Consider the following 17,302-nt stretch of genomic DNA (forward strand, 5'->3'; position numbering starts at 1 on the left):
GTGAACTGGGCTCAGGGCTCACTGATCTGGCAGCTGTGGGCTCTGTTCCAGGTCAGAAGCAAGAAGTTTCTATTAACCCTTTCCAGGACCTCCATCCCTTCAGTATTACTGTCTTTACTGTATGTCAGCCTCCAAACATGTTTTATAAATATTTTATAACACAAGTGAGTGTGGAATTATCTTAGTATTTATGTAATAAACACCAGCAGTGACACTGTGATCAGTATATTGATTATCAGTAGCCAATGGTCTGAAGGTCATGTCTACAATAGTGACCAGTTGACCAGTCTGTAGCTCTGAGCAGTGGGACTCAGATCACACAGAAGACCTGTCTGTGTGTGATTCCACACCAGCCCTGGGATTCAGCTGCTCTCAGAAGTGTCTCACAGACAGTCTTATAAATTTACAATTAGATTAAGGCTTGTAACAGTTATACAGTTAATTTAAATCATCAGACCACCTATAAAAGTGAGAGCTGGGTGGAAATAAAACCAGTATACACATTTTAACCTCCAGAATCAGGAGTCTGATCTTCCTGGCTCTTATACTCTGAAGATTCGTGTAAAACCCTTAAAAGCGCTCATTTCAGGGACTCGTGCTCGTTCTCTGCTGCTCCACACGGGAACGCTTTGTAACGCATTAATCTGCGAGGTAAACTATTTTTTTCCTTTTTAATGAATTTCATTCCTTGTTTTGTCGCTCTCCTCCTTCTCCAACTGTTATGATTCGCTTCTCTTCACAGCCCGGTGTGTTTTCATTTAGAGATGTTATATCTGTAAGAAAAGCCACCCCAGGCCCCAGACAGGGGTCTCCTCCAGCGGAGACGCGCTCTGCTCTGTCAGAAAGAGCGCTGTGACGTCACAGACACCAGCCAGAGCGCCGGGATCAGAGAGCGAGACCGCGGGAGGCGCGCTGAGCGCACAGAGGAGTGTTATTGATCACTTATCTATCGACAACCAATTAATTCAACTGAAGAACCGTAGAATAAATGATTAACTTCACCGATTGGTGAGTACTGATTCTTTTCCCGTTCTTGACCCTGTTTTAAATATCTAGAAAACAGTCAATAAAGACTGTATCGATCAATTACCATAGTGCGTTTAATGTTAATAATGTTCAATCTGAAATTAAACAATGATTATTCATATTATTATTTAGGTAACTGTATCCTAGAGCTTAGAAAATTATATTCCAAGTTGATAAATGTATGTAAGTAACAGTTTAAATGCATTTTTTCCAGTGTTTATAAATCATAAGTATGGTAACCACGGCGATAGGCGCCACGTCACTGTGCGCGTCTAGGTGTCTCGCCTTCGTCACAAAGAGCGATGTGACGTCATGGGTAGCAACTAATTCTAATACTAGTGTATTCATGTTAATATTAGAGAGTACAACTGGTAGTTTTCATGTTAGTGTTCATGTGAGTATTAATGATGATAGCGATACTGATAGTTTTAGTTTTAATGTTCATATTCATGTTAATATTAATTATAATTATAGTGTTACTGTTAGAGTATTAACAGTAGTAGTAGTGTTTGTTTTAATGATAGCTTAACTGTTATTATAAGTAGTTTGTGTCAATGTTATTGATATTGTTATATGTATGTCTTAGTGATAGTGTTACTGTTGTAATATGAGGAGTTATTTGTGTTAATGTTAGTTATCGTGTATCTGTAGATACCTGTGTATGTGGTGTCTGTGCATGTGTGTCTGTAAGTGTGTGGTGTTTGTTAGTGTGTAAGCATGTGGGGTCTCTGAGTGTGTGGTGTCTATAAGTGTGTCTGTGAGTATTTGTAGCATTTCTTTGTTTCTGTGAATGCATGTCTGTGAAAGTGTTTGTATGGTGTGTGTCTGTGAGTGTGTGGTGTCTGTCAGTGTGTAGTTGTATATTTGTAAGTGTATGTGTGGGTATGTAATAATAAGAAATGATTAAGAAAGTCTTTGTCTTTTAACTTAAGCGTTCAGGATCCAAGCCCGTGTGCGGGCGGTTGTGTTTCTTGAATCTCTTGTAATCATCAAAAGTCGTTGTTTAGTCCTTCAGTTTTTTCTCGAGTTGTCCAATGGATATTTTATACAATCCATACTTTTCATGCTCTTTTGAATTTTCCTTCACTTATGGAAAAAGTTCAAGGTGTTCTTGTCGCTGTGCTCCACATCTAGACGAGAGCACTTGCAACAGTACAGGACACGCAGTGAGGAGTTCGTGCAGCTTTCAGCTCAGTGTGGAGTGCAGAAGGATCTTGTCACTGCACTCCACGGAGATAATCTAAATGAAATCACAGTAGAGTACAAGACACGCAGTGAGGAGCTCACGCAGTGAATACTCTTGAATACAACAAGAGGAAAGGCACACTACACATCTACAGAACATCACGTCCGAGTTTATATTGACATCAGAGATTGGACGCAAAGCAGTTTTTTTTTAACAAAGGTTCATGGGAACCTGAATATCTTTGCTAGAAGTATTTCAGAATCACAATCAAATCGAGTACGATTTGCACAGATCTACAGTCTGCAATTAAAATACGGTTTGTGCCTTTTAAAAAATACACTATTCAAAATGTTTCTAAAACTGGAGAGATATGTTTCGGAATGCGTCTTCCTGTAAAAATAAAATATCTGCATGTATCTATGCTATATGCAAAGTCTGAAGCCTGCTCCACAGAAGAACTATATTCAGAGGGCAAAATAATTGAATATTTCACCAAGTGAGAGGAAGCATCTTAGAAAAAGGAGGTGCAGTCACTTCTACACATCATAACACCACATAGTCAGACTAAAACTGCTGAAAAACTACTCTCAAGGGTAACCCGGCCGAGCGCTATAAGGAGCTGGATTAAAGCTCCAGTCTCTTCGGGGGCGTGAGTTGGAATCCCACTGCTGCCCAGTATCTCCTTGTTAAGAATAATGGTTTTGTTGTTGTTGCTTCCATGTGATTTTATCAGTTTCAGTAGAATTAATTTGAACAATCATATAATAATCATATTTGTTTTACTCCTCCTATATTGCAATTTGTGCACAAAGATTTAATTTATTTATTTTAAAAACGTGTTAGCCTTGATGGGAAAAACAAGTGACATGGGAGGTGCGGTGGCCAAGTGGTAAGGTGTTGGTCTTGTAAACAAAAGATCACGCGTTTGAATCCCCTCCGTTCCTGTTTTGTTTACCAAGACTTTCCTTTATCTAAATCGTCAATTGTCTTGCAATGTAGAAATCTCTGTAATAACAAGAAAAGAACTGTCAGTAGTAGTTAATAATCCTTCGACAAAACAACGGGCACATTCAACAAGCCTCCACTGCTTGTCAGGATGGCCGAGTGGTCTTAGGTGGCAGACTCAAGGACTCAATCATGTGTAGTGACAGTTTTATATTATTCACAACACAGATTTCCCTTCATGTTCATTAAGATGTGTAATTTGTATGTTGGTTGTATGAGAACAGTTTCTTCAAAAGTCCTGTCAATTAACAGTGGAGAGCTAGCCGACGTACGTCTTCATGAAAACTCTCTTTAAGGCGATTACAAGTGTCTTGAGCAAATCTGCAAAATTTTAAAAATAGTTTAGCTCAAGATGCAACGGGAGTATAAACGAATTCTCCCGCCCTCCATTCCAAGATAAAACTCCATGTGTGATTCTTATTTTCCTTGAAGTTAATGATGTTGGTCATTATTGGAAATTGCCCGGTGATATCAACTCAGGTACTCGGTTGTTACGTGCTATAATTCGATACATGCAAAGTATTTGTATTCCCACCAAGTCTCAAGAAGGTCAATCCCAGTGGGCAAAAGATGTAGAATAAACGTCTATTAAACACATACCTTAGACGTATAAATGTGGTCCGTAATTAGTCTAGAATGAAATTCTAATATATGTATATTGTTATACACCAATTATACATCTATGATTATATGTCCATTATACATAAATTGTTGGAGTTCTATTATACGGATAACTTTAGAGGACTATAATACATATATGGTTAAAGGTCTATTATACATCAAAGATAGGTTTTATAGGCATCGAAACTAGTAAATCAAGCCAATAATTTGGTTTCGAAATTTATTCTGAAAATATACAATCATTCACTCCTGAAAAATATTGAGTTCAAATTATACATTATATACAATATTGTAATCAACATATGGCTAATCATCAAAAATAAAAAAAACACAACTAGTAAACTTCAGCTACAAATTCTAGTAACATGGCAATATATTTAAACACAAACTAACTACGTGAACATGCTAATATTTAACTCAAAACCACATTTTGATTCAAATATAAGTTTCAAAATTTACAACTTGTATATCTCCAAGAAAATATTATTACAATGTGAAGTTAAGACGATTTTTACTGTTCACCATTTGCAAAGCCCTGTCCAATTGTCCTAACAGTTAGGACCAGCAACTTATCATTTTCAGTGTCCAGACTTCCAGGCCCACTGCCTTGCATACGCATTCTTCAAATAACGCATTGTGTGCTCCTTATTTATTTTTCTGTTGCTGTTGGGTGGGGTTTCAGCACCACAGCTAGGAAAAATGTTATAATATTAGTACTCAGATAAATGATGATTAATCTCTTCTTGAATATAATCTAAAAAAAGAACCATTAAGGTTTACTAAGCTCAAAGCTTAATCAATGTATTAAGTTTAGCTTGCATCATAGTAATTGAGCAATAAAGTCTGTCCTAATTAAAGAGTACCCAAAGTTTGAAAGTACAACATAGAATAAGAGTACCTTTAATTGCTCTAAAAAGATTTGTGTCTCCCAGGCACCTCTTTTGTCTTTGATCTTTCTGGTTTGTGCCAGCAAAGTTGAATTCCATCATCAGTTCATTTGTCTTAAGTCTGAAAACCAAATTATGACTGAGCTTAGACATTTCTCAAGCGAGTTTTCACTCAACGTTTATTTACTCAAATATTTAGTATCAAATGTACTACTGTAATCCTTATATTTTAAGAGACAATTTAGCAGTTTTACACCTTGCAAATTCAGTGGTTAACAAGGTATCTTTAAGCTAAATTTTGTTTATATTTTAACTTGATCAAAGTAAAAATGTAATGTAAAAACATTTAAAAAATCTATAAGCAATACCTTGACAACACTGTGAACACACTCTCTCTGACATCACTGTTGCCTACTCTCCAAAGTTGGTTTATCTGGAAATAATATTATATTAGAAATAATATTAGAAGTTATTTTTACTACTGGATCTTCACTAATCAACTAATCAGACATACGCATTACACATTTTCACATTTTAACTCCACTTTTCTGCAGTATTTGCTCAGTCCTAGAATACAAAGCGGCCATATTTCAAAGTTCAAAAGTTGTAGTAATTTTTTAGAACATGAAGCTTTTTATAAAACACTTTATTTTGGCATTAAAAGATTAGCAAGATTATACATTATAAACTAAAAATAAGAATGTATGCCAGAGATGGACCCTATTAATCAGATGTAAGCTGATATAATATAATAATGACCTATCTGTAACCTAGAATACTAGTAGTGAATATTTTCTACACCACAGAGATAATATAATATCATACCAGTAGGTTTTGATTGTCCATGTTGTCAAGGACTCACTTGTGTGTACAGGACTCTTCCATTGTGCTCAGCCTCTTGAAGTAGAATTGTGAGTTCACCAGTTCTGTACACTTTCCCGCATGCCTCAGTTAATCTCTGATCTCTATCAGGAGACCCAATACCCGAAACTCTGAAATCATTCACGTTTTGTATCAGCATTTGTAAGGAATTAGGTCAGGAGTTTTTAACACTATTGTTATATTAGCATTACTGTAGTGTTGCTAATGTGCTACATGCAATTTATAATCTTAAAAATGTAAAATTCCCACATTTGTAGTTGATTTTGTGTGATCTTCACCTTCACACTATTTTATATGCCATTTATTTCTTATTAACGTACTATTTTTAATCAAAATAAAATTAAGACCTGTGTGTATTCAAATAGTATTATCATTATTTATACTTACGCATCAAAAGACGATTGCTGAGAAAAACATGACAGTATTTAACCTAAATGGCAAACAACAAATATCAGCAATGCATTGTGGTATATAACCGGAAAAGATGCTGTGTTAGATATGTTTTCAATTTCAATTATATATGCATTTATTAATGTTGTCAATATTATTACGGTTGCAATTTAACCATGGTGAGAATCCCTGCCTGTCATACAGGAGAGTGGGGTTTGATTCCTGACAGGGAGCTAAGGAGCTTTTTCTATGACCTGTTTACAATTTAAACTTTAGTGTGAGACACCTTTCTTCTACAGAAATCTATTTTTTTAAAAAGGAGATGAATTAGTTATAACAACACAAAACATCAAAGTGAAGTTGCTTTTCAGCAACTCCTTGGTTACATAGGAATTTAGTTTTTTTGACAGCAGGGTCATTTGCAAAATTAAACAAGGAATTGATTCACTCCTGTGGAATACTGTATAAAATGGAAGATGGGTTTGATATGGAAACAACTACACACATTTTAGTTTTTTTTTTCCAATTGTACTCCCATCAAAGTGACATAAGAAAAGTCGTTGTCAGAAGTGGGATATGAAAACAAGCCACCAGGGGAGACCGATGTAATAACTTCACCAGAAATATATTGAAAACAAATGGGCTGTCACTAAGGAAATTCATAGAGAAATACAGGTCCCACCATAAAACACCATAAGGAGTGCAAAACATGTTAAGTTATTTCTGTACTTCATCAGTGTTGGTAAAAGAGGGACTCAAGGACACAAAGATTCTAGTTTTGGAATCAGGCTGATAAAGGGAAGTGTGACTTTGGACACAGGGCATTGCAGAGAGGAACAAATGGCGCAACGAAACAAAACACCAAAACCCCAGATTGAACCAGAAACCTTTAGAGCATCAGTCTAAGGCTTTCTCAGCTGAGCTATTTCAACCTCTGTGTATGATTCAACCTCTGCTGTCTGCAGTAGCCTCCCAAAGTTCCAGCATGAGTGCACGAAGAGGAGTGGTAGAGTGTTACTGCAACGTCATTCAGAAGGGAAGTGATCCAGCTCAGCTCTCTGATGTTTGGTAGATACATCTTCTTCATGAGTAATGTAGGATCAACTTCTTCAGGCTCGAGGAAGGGCTTGCATTTCGGCAGCAGTAACTGACTGAGTAGTGACTTCTAGGACCTGGTCTTATCAGGTTGCTTTGCCAAGTTTGTCAGTTCTGCTGAAATGACCTGTCTCTAGGAAATTTAGGAAGCAGAAGAATGACTATCTGAAAGGTGACATGATCTGTTGGCTGTTTGACTTGATCATGAATGACACAGGAAATGCGAATTCTTGCAATAAGACAAAACAAGATCCATAAAACACTGGCAGAAGTGCAAAATGTGAGAGGATAAAAAGACACCTGTTTCTGCCCGATTTCAAACAGGGGATCTTGCGCATGTGTGATGAACGTGATAATCACAATATTACAGAAATGACAGCAGCACTGAACGTGGCGAGACGTAAAAGATTGTTAATTCCCTTCAAATACTCACAGTGTGTTTATTCTGCTGTATTAATTTACTGTGCTCATCAGGCAGTAACAAACCTGTTATCTACACACTGTTCCCAGAGCTGGATAGGTGACTCCACATTCTACAGCTCTCTAGCAATAGAGGAAGTCAGACTACAGAAATGGAGAAAATCTCCTCTTCAGAATGTGGAAATATATTCCTAAGAGAAGTCCTTTCTCGAAGTTCAACACTCTCTGCAAGTTACCCATTCCCACCTTGCGCAGGGTAGTGGTTATCACATTCTCTTAACACACCAAAGGGTTTCAGTTTGAAAGCGGGCGAAAACAAGTGATCACTTTTCGCACATTTGTCACTGCTGACGTTGCTTTATGAATCTATTTTCTATACTGTGCTGATCAATTGGAAACCAAAAGGCGAAAAAGACACGTTCCCTCACCTAAGGTTGAACCTACAGAACCACATCAAATTCCAGGAATCGAAACTGCTAGAGCGTACGGAAGCAGACAGCTTTATAAAGATATCCAAGTGCAAGAGCTTTTTATTCATAAAAGACCCTATTTATGTTGTGTGAGAAATATTAATATTAATACAGAATCTTTTTTCACCAAATAAATGGGCTTCCTGACTTCAGAAAGCCTTCTAGACAAATACTAAATGAACAAATATTCAATTTGGTAAATGAAATGAAAACACATACCCTACCAAACCTCGAGTACAGGCCATTCAGGGTGATAATACAAAACCATTTATAATTCACCAAATAAAACCTGTCAACTGGTAATCACCACTTATCATAAAAAAATAAGTAGCAATACACAGTAGGGGACTCTTGGGTGCAAGTTAAATCCATGCAAGAAGGGGGTTTAGTGTTTTATTTCCAAATCAGATATGCAAATGAGAGATTTGGCCCAGCCAATCTCAAAGCTCCCTTGGTCTGGAATGGAGCTGCTCCCCTCTTCTAGTTATTCACACTAGAGTTAGGTTACATATTAGCACATTTCATCTAACAGTTGCTCCAGAAACAAAAACGTAAACAAATGACCTGGAATGTGACCACACCTATGAGAATGTAGTTCAACAGATAACTTGTAAACCTTGTCATAAGATTTTTTTTGTTCTACAAAATAGACTTTATTCCGCAAAAAAACATCTCAAAAGGAACATCTCACACATATTAACACTCCATGTAATAAAAAACAACGGCGGAACGGAGATTGATCCGTTATCAATTTTTGCAAGTGGGGGCAGATTTGCGCAATTAAGAGAGTCCCTCCAAACCTACCACTTGCTATTGTCCTTTAATCCCTGTATATCCCAAAGTCCTTTCCACCGCTCCCTCGCCGTGGGGAAACCCCATCTGGCGATGTGGCGCTTCGTCCTCCTCCTGAGATCCACCAGGATCCTCTCCTCCAGCTCCCTCGCTCCCCACTTTATGTTGTGCCAGATGAGAGTGTTCCTCGCCTTCCACAGTCCTTGTTTTGTGAGGGACAGCAGCAACCCCCGCAGGTCCTGTGTCCCCTTGTCCAGTCCGGTGGGTACCAGCCCCCAGCAGAATGTACTGGTAACTGAGCACCGCACCCGTTCCCAGGAGTTGCATAATGTTGTCCATTCTGCCCCACACCGCCTTGGCGAAGGGGAAGCTCCAGAACACGTGTTCCTGAGTCTCCTCGACAAAACACGTGTCCCGGGGGCAATGCGGATTCCTGGAGATCGAGTGTCTGTAGAGGACCTTTCTGGTAGCCAGTCTCTTGTGTACAGCCATCCAGTTGAGGTCCTTCAGTTGGTTGTCAAGTTCTTTGGGCTGTGTCCTTTCCCAGACTTGTCTGGGAACCTGCAGCCTTTCGTCAGCGACCAAATGCCCCCTCACCTCTTTGTACAGGGCTCTGTGGTTGGTGCAGAGCTCTGGCTGTCTCGTGGCCTCGTACCTCCTGCTCCACTTGACAGCGTGGATGTAGAACTCCGGTCGCATCTCTGCCTTGGGCCCAGTGTTTGACCACTGGACCAAGTGCCTCATTGGGACGGAGAGCCACAGCCTGACAAAGTACTGGTACTTGTGGCCGATGGGCTCCCGCAGCGCCCGACAGAGCTTGCAGTAGACGATGCAGTCGAGTTTCAGGGGGAAATGTGGGACATCTCGACCCCCTTCCTCGACCGGCTTACACATCCGGTTTCTCGTGATGTACTCGTACTTGCCGTCCCAGACGAAGCCAAAGATCATCCCTTGCAGCGCTCGTCTGAGTCTGGCCGGCAGCGGGTACACCACCGCCAGGTAAACCAAAGCCGGCAGGATGTCTGCTTTCAACACCATCACTTTCCCTGTGTAGGACAGCGACCGCGTTTTCCACAGACCCAGCTTCGCGTTCACCTTGGCGATCCTCTTGGTCCAGTTGTTGGTCTCGTTGTCCTGGCTCTGGAAGGAAACCCCCAGTATTTTGAGGGGCTCCGTGCAGAGCTCGAGACCCTCCGGAGCCGTCGTCCTGTGCTTCCAGGGCCCGAAGAACTCTTTTAGCGGTTGAGTTTCGACCCCGAGGCTCTGGAGTATTGCTCCATGACCTGCAGGGCCCTCCTCAACCCCCTGTCCGACCTCAGGAACAGCGTCGTGTCGTCGGCGTACTGGGAGATCTTCAGGGTTTTCCCCGCGCCTCCCGGTATCTCCAGGGTCCCATCTCACCGTCTCTGCTAAGGGCTCTTGAAGAGCAAGGAGATGATGCCCTCCCTCATGGTGTCTCCGAGTTTCCCCCGGCGGAAGATCTCCTGCGCCACTTCCACCAGATCTGCCGCCAGGGTGTCCCAGAAGCAGGTGTAGAATTCCTTGGGGAGTCCGTCCGGCCGTGGCACCTTGCCATTCTCCATGGACAAGAGCGCCGCCTTCAGCTCCTCGGCCGCGATCGGACCCTCCAAGTCCTCCCTCACCTCCTCCGGTACTCGTGCCTTCAGCTCCTCCAGAAAAGCATTGCCTGCCTCCACCTCCGTCTGCTTTTCTGAAAAGAGCTCCGTGTAGAAAGCGGTGGCCGCTTCTACCTTGTCGCTCTCGTCCAGCACTTCCTCTCCATCTCCCCGCCTCAGGCCGTGGATCACCCTCTTTTTCTGGGCTCCTCGGACCTGATTGAGTTTGCGGAGCCTCTCCTTCAGGTCCCGTGCCCGGGCTGAATTGAAGGCTCCTCCCCCGTTAGCCGAGCTGTACTCCTCCTCTAGTTGTCTCTGGAGTCGTGCAGCTTCCTTCCTCTCCCTGGCCGCCTTCCGTCTGCAGTACGTCTGCGCCAGGGTTCGGGTCCTGTCTTTCACCGACTCCCACCATTCCACCATGGAGCTGTAGCCGTCTCTCAGATTGATCCAGCTCGCGTAGTCTTTACGGAACAGTGCCTTGAAGTCGTCTTCCTCCAATATCTCCCGGTTCAGCTTCCAGTACCCACGACCGAATGCCGGCAGGTTGGTGTTAGCCACCACCGTCAAGTGCTCGTGGTTGGAATACCACTCCGGGGACACCGTCGCCGACTCCAGGGAGCAGGTTGTGTGCAGAAAGATGTAGTCCAGGCGGCTGCACACTCCCCGGGAGTTTTTCCATGTCGTTCCGGCGTCGTTAGGACGGCACCGTCTGAAACCGTCTACCAGGGAGAACTGCTTGAATAGCGACTCCAGCTCTGCCGAGCTAGCATCGCTCCCCTTCTCCCGGTCGACGTTGAAGTCCCCGCCAAGCACCACCTGTCTGTTGGTGGTGCAGCAGCTGGCCAGGTCAGCAAACACTTCCTTCAGGATAGAGGGTTCTGTTGGAGCATAGACGTTAATTGCTCTCAACTTCTGCCCCCTCCAGTCGATGTCTGCGACCAGGATCCGGCCCTGCACCACCAAGAAGGAGGAAACCAGCGTCATCTCTGGGTTTCCGAGGAGGATTCCCACTCCGGAAGAGTGGACCCCTCCTACGCTCCAGCATGATTCTCCCTTCGTCCATTCCTTGGTGAATGTCAGCTTGTCGCTTTCATCCTTCAGGTGGACCTCCTGTAAGAAACAAACTGAGAAAGACTTTGAGGCCAGATCATGAAAGACTCCCCGTCTTTTCAACGGGTCTATTAGCCCTCTCACGTTAGTTGTTAGAAAGGTAAGTTTCACAATCATGATTAAACAAGTGAAAGCTGAACCTTCTCTCTTTGTGCTTACAGTGGAAAACTTGGGAGTCTACATCTGGGCACTGTTTAGCCTTGATGTAACTCCTCTCGTTCGGGTCCTGGGGAAATATGCTGGGCTCCCTCCAGGTCTCGCTGGGGACTGAAAGGTAAACATGCTGGACAGGTCCAGCCCTACCATCAGTCCCGGCTCCAGGACGGCTTCAAAGTAATCCTCGTCTTCCTTGAGGATACTCTCCACCACCGCTTCGGGAAGGCTTTTTTCTTCCCTTTCTCCAGGAGTTTCGGGGACCTCCAGTTGCTCCTGGGCCTTGGGGGAGGGGGGCTCCACTTCCTGGGCTGCCTCTTCCTGTTGTCCCTGGGCCTCGGGGGAGGGGGTTACCTCTTCCTGGGCTGCCTCCTCCTGTTGTCCGTGGGACTCGGGGGAGGGGGGCTCTGTTTCCTGGGCTGTCACTTCCTGTCGTCTTTGGGCCTCGGGGGGGAGGGTTTCCATTTCCTGGGCTGCCTCCTCCGGTTGTTCATGGGCCTCGGGGGAAGAAAGTTCCGTTTCCTCTAGGACGAGGAAACGGTTCTCCCTTACTACTCTTTTCTTTTGTCCTTCCGAAGGTGGATCCGCCCTGCATCTCTTCTCCCGCTTTCTCTTTCCCTTCTTGCTGGGAGTTATTAGGGCCCTTTCTCCGGTCAGCCATTTTGTCCGTCGTCCTGGCAGCCATCTTGTGGCACTGGTGCGGCTGGGGGTGTGGCCTCGGCAGTTTCGGTTCTCTGCGGGGGAGGTGCGGGTTCTTTGTTCTCACCTCTCTCCCTTTGTCTTGAGACCGGTTTCTGCCGGCCGGCTTCCACCACCTGCGCAAACGAAGGTTTGCTTACCTTGCATTGGTGAAGGAGGTGTCCCTCGGCGCCGCATCCGTTGCACTTTTTGGCTGCCCGGCAGGTTTTTGCCAGGTGCCCCTCTTTGTTACAGTTGTGACATCTGACGATGTCACACGTGTTCTCCTTGAGGCATCCTGGGGTAGTAAAGGTACCCCCTGTCGGCTCCGATGTTGAAGCGGGCCGGGGGGTGCTGGAAACCGTCGACGCCCTCTGGGTCCTCTTTCAGGAGGACTCGGTACTGGCGTTTGCCGTACCAGACGCCGCAACTGTCCCTGATCTCCGTCAGTTTGCCCACCACAGTTACATACCTCCCTAGGTACGCTGTTATCAGTTCCATTGGTTCGTAGGGGTTGTATGTGAGGACTGTGATGGTCCTCTGGTTTGTCTTCCTCATAGGCTCCGGCCTGAAATCAGAGAAACCGGGGTGCTTACCTTTTTCTCTGATCATTTTCGTTGCCTTTTCATATGAGGCGTCCGTGGCCATGTAGGCCTCCATGTATCTCTCTGCCTTGTTGTCTTGCAGGCAGTAGAGATCTCCGGCCACCAACTGCAGGATCCCTCTCAGGAAGGTAATGAAAAAGGATTTTGCAGTTGGCATCGTCTCTCCTTTTTTGGTCCAGTGGAACCGGATCAGTTTCCTCTTGTCTGCCATCTTCTCTTTTTCCTGGAACAAAGAAGAAGGGAAAAAGGGAGAGAAAGAGAGAGAGCAAGGTCCTGTGGAGAGGAGGGTTTAGCTGCTAAAGGAGCAGCGAGGGAGCCCTGGCCTTTGTCCTTGTGGGCAAAGCCCAGCTAGGTGCAGGCGCAGGAGGAGAGAGAGAGAGAGAGCGGATAGTGCTTCCGAGTCTCGAGGAAGAAAGTAAGAACTGCGTGCAGGCCACGAGTACCTACTCCCCGCCAAGAGGCCAAGGAGGCAGAGAGAGAGAGAGAGAGCGGATAGCGCTTCCGAGTCTCGAGGAAGAAAGCAAGCACTGCGGGCAGGCCACGAGTACCTACTCCCAGCCAAGAGGCCAAGGAGGCGGAGCAAGAGAAAGGGGGAGGAGAGAGGAGAGAGCAGAGAGAGAGAACGTTGCTGCCGGATCCCACCCAGCTCAGCTGCTGCTTGGCCTTAACCCCCTAGGCTCAACCTAGGGCGATACCAGCTCAAGCACTCTTCAGGATCTTCGATCGCCATCTAGAACTTTGAAAAGACAGGAACTGCAGGCATGCCACTTGAACTAGATCTTAGCCAAAAGGCCGATAAAATTGGATTCCAGCTCACTGGCCCTGCAAAACTTAGTTCAAGACTTTAAACTCTCAGACACATATAGATGTATATATCCCACAACAGCAGGATATACATGGTCAGGGAGGAATAGCAGCTCCAGAATTGACTATTGCTTTGCCTCAGAGAGAGTGAAAGTTGTTGGGGTCACTCTTCAGCCTGTTTTCTTCTCAGATCATCAGGCTTTAGGGTGTAGAGTGGAACTCCAGGGCGGGACTGTCTTTGGCCCAGGCCTCTGGAAACTCAACACAAAGCTGCTAGAGAACGAGGGGGTAGTATCCCGCTACAAGGAGAAACTATCACAGTGGCTGTCCTTGCAGTGTCTGTACGGGTCAGTAGGAGAGTGGTGGGAGGAGGTGAAGGTGAGGACAAAGGCCTTTTTCATGGCTGAGGGAAAGAAGGCTGCTGCCAGACGAAGAGGAGTGCTAGCCAGGAAACAGAGGCAGCTGCAGCGTCTCTACACGATGCTGCACAGTGGCTTCGATGTGCTCGAGGATATCACCCTTTTAAAAAAGGACATCCGGAGCATAGCCGAAGAAAGTAGTCGAGGAGTGCTGTTAAGAAGCAGAGTGCAGTTCTTGGAAGAAAATGAGAAGTGTACTCGCTTCTTTTTCAGGAAAGTGGTAGGCTCCAAGTCTGTTATGGAAAGTGTAGTTGATGAGGAGGGACGAAAGAGAACAGAGCCGAGTGCTATCCTCTCCTGCACCGAGGCCTTCTACTCAAGACTGTACAGCTCTACAGAGGTAAAGGATGAAAAAATTCATTTTTTTACCTCAAAGCTAGAAAACGTTTTGAGTGAAGAAGATAGGGAAGTACTTGAGAGGGATTTGACAGTAGAAGAGCTGAGACAGGCTATGGAGAGCTTACAGAAGGGGAAAGCTCCGGGTGCTGACGGGCTCCCTAAAGAATTTTATTGCACCTTTTGGGATCTGCTTCAGGATCCGCTACTGCTCCTATTCGAGGAAAGCTACAAGACAGAATTGCTGCCTGACTCCTTAAGAGAAGGCACTATCTCTCTCTTGTTTAAGAAAGGAGCAAAGAATGACATAAAGAACTGGAGACCCCTCAGCCTGTTAGGCGTGGACACTAAGATCCTGTCCAAAGCCCTTTTCCTGCGCCTACAAAATGTAGTGGCCTCACTGGTAGGGAAAGAACAGACTTGTGGGATAGCAGGACGCCTGATGAGCAACAACCTGGCCTTGTTGAGGGATGTCTGTCTGTACTCAGAGGATCGCTCCCTCCCTCTGTGCATTTTAGGTGTAGACCTAGAAAAGGCCTTTGACCGCCTAAACCGGTAGTACTTAACATCGGTACTTGAGCACATGAAGTTTGGCCCCATCATGAGAAAGTGGATTAACCTGCTGTACACAGGTAGCAACAGCAGAGTAATGGTTAATGGCAATAGATCACGCCCCTTTGAAGTCTGTTCAGGGGTGAGGCAGGGCTGCCCATTATCCCCCTTGTTATTCGTTTTGGCTATGGAGCCCTTAGCCTGTGCCTTGCGCCAGGATCAGGCCATTAATGGGATACCAGTGCCTGGAAGTGGGGGAGGAGAGGTAAAGACATCTATACATGGATGACGTCACCCTGCTCCTCTCTGACAATGCCTCAATTAGCAGAGCTCGGCAGTGCTGTGATCGTTTCTCTTTGGCTTCCTCTGCAAAAATTAACAGATCTAAGAGTGAGATTTTTTATCAGAATTGGAGGGAGCCAAAAGAAGGACATGATCTCAGGCTGCAAGAGAAGAGAATTAAGGTCCTGGGGGTGTATTTTGGAGAAGAGATGGGAACAGTAAATTGGCAGAACAAATTGCCAATCTTAAACAAAAAACTGATGCAATGGAAGGACCGAGACCTCACCATGACAGAGAAGGTGCTGGTCATCAAAGCCGAGCTCTTGCCTGTCTTGAATTTTCTGGCTTCTACCTTCCCAATCCCACACCGTGTTGCGGCGGTGCTGAGGAGATTGATGTTTCAATTTCTATGGGGTGGGAAGCAGGAAAGACTCAGAAGGGAAATAATGTACAGGCCGCTACACTCAGGGGGGAAGTATAACTATACATATATTCATTTATTACTGATTTCATTCATTGAGCACGGATACAATAGAGGTACAGCCATTCACTGTTTGACATGTCTGCACTGGTACAGAACCTAGAAATCAGAAAACGGGTGAAACTGTCTTGAGAATTAGCATACAGTACCGAGGCCCCCATGACCAAATAAAGGCTAACCTCGATAATCAGCCTAAATAATGCAGACTACAGCAAAACGACTGACTTTGAAAAGGGAATGAATGTCCGGAAGGAGTAGTGTAACCAGCTTGAAATGCTTCTCCGGACCTCTAACTAAAAGAAACCGGAAACCAGCAGTGGCATTGACTCCTTTCGAACTGGAATCCTATCGCAGCTCGTGGTGTCGTAACTCTTCCGCATCTGATATTGGACCAAGCACATCAGGGGAGAGCGCGAATGCAGTCCCCCACTACCACAATCTATGCAGTCAAGATTCCCACATTTGGGGAATTCGCAGAGGTCAGCACAGTCGGAGTGCAATGGCCGAGCCTCAACCTGGGTGAACCTTCTTCTTGATCAAGGTATCTCCCCTGCCAGAAAAGTATGAGTTGTACAAGCCCCTGCAAGCGGCCACACCCTCAGCACTAATCGCGCAGCCTAGGCTAGCTCCTTGCCTGGCTGGCTCCGTGAGATTTAGTTCTCGCGCAAGAGACCGGGGGCAGAGCGTGAAGGCAGCCCCCCGCCCCCCTCAAAGTGTGCGCTCCTGGTTCCCTCTCGGGGCTCTGCAACATAGCGTCCCGGCGCTTCCTCCTCGCCGGCCGCCGGGGTAGCGGAAAGGCAGCAAGAAGGAGCCTCTTGCTCTGACGCCGCAAGGCCACAAGAGGGCGGAGGCGCTGCGCGTCTGGCCGACGTGTTCGACTGGTGCGGTTTCTGTGCTGAAATAAAACGCGCCAGCCAAGAAATGTTTTCAGAGTGCTGTGCACTGGAGGTTTTTGTCTTGTGAAGACTTGCCTTGTGCCCCTCCAGTGTGGGACAAGCCAACACAAGGGAGAACGTTCGCGAACATCCAGGCACGCATTGATTTAGAAAGAAGCTCCTTTCCAAAGAATTGCAAATAAACGATCCTCCAGTCCCGCTCAGGGGACATGGAGCCCCCGCCACACAATGCAACGGGAGTATAAATGATGTCTCCCGCCAGCCATTCGACGATCATTTTTCATGGGTGAATATGGTTTTCTGGGGGGTTGCAATGTTGGTCATTATTGGACGTTACTGGTGATTCTGACACGTGTTAAACACTCGCATTTCCTGCAATTATAAAAAGGGTTAAGTTTCGGTTTCGCTGACAAATCGAATCGACCTTCACGGAGAGAAGAAAGGAAACACAATGTTTCGGCTGTGGAGCTTAGTACCGATAACACTGCTGATATTGATGGAGTAGAAACAAGTGATGTATTGGCAGCTTTATCTGGGGCGAGCAGTCCTGGAACAACTACAAAAATGTTAGGATTCAGAGGAAGAAATATTTTTCC

At 45.0% G+C, this 17,302-nt stretch overlaps 1 protein-coding gene and 2 non-coding genes across 3 annotated transcripts in view; all 3 read right to left on the reverse strand.

Annotated features, from left to right (window-relative positions):
- The window catches only part of LOC148826073 (uncharacterized), a 588,722-nt gene that overhangs the window by 91,681 nt on the left and 479,739 nt on the right, over nt 1–17,302 (reverse strand). The gene's annotated exons all lie outside the window — the stretch shown is intronic.
- LOC148826078 (U7 small nuclear RNA) lies at nt 8,117–8,172 on the reverse strand. Its single transcript, XR_016093306.1, has one exon. It is a non-coding gene; the product is annotated as a U7 small nuclear RNA (small nuclear RNA).
- LOC148826079 (U1 spliceosomal RNA) lies at nt 16,212–16,375 on the reverse strand. The gene has a single exon (XR_016092017.1). It is a non-coding gene; the product is annotated as a U1 spliceosomal RNA (small nuclear RNA).

Source organism: Atractosteus spatula, chromosome 10, assembly GCF_055471065.1.
Source record: "Atractosteus spatula isolate fAtrSpa1 chromosome 10, fAtrSpa1.hap1, whole genome shotgun sequence".
NCBI classification, from domain to species: domain Eukaryota; kingdom Metazoa; phylum Chordata; class Actinopteri; order Semionotiformes; family Lepisosteidae; genus Atractosteus; species Atractosteus spatula.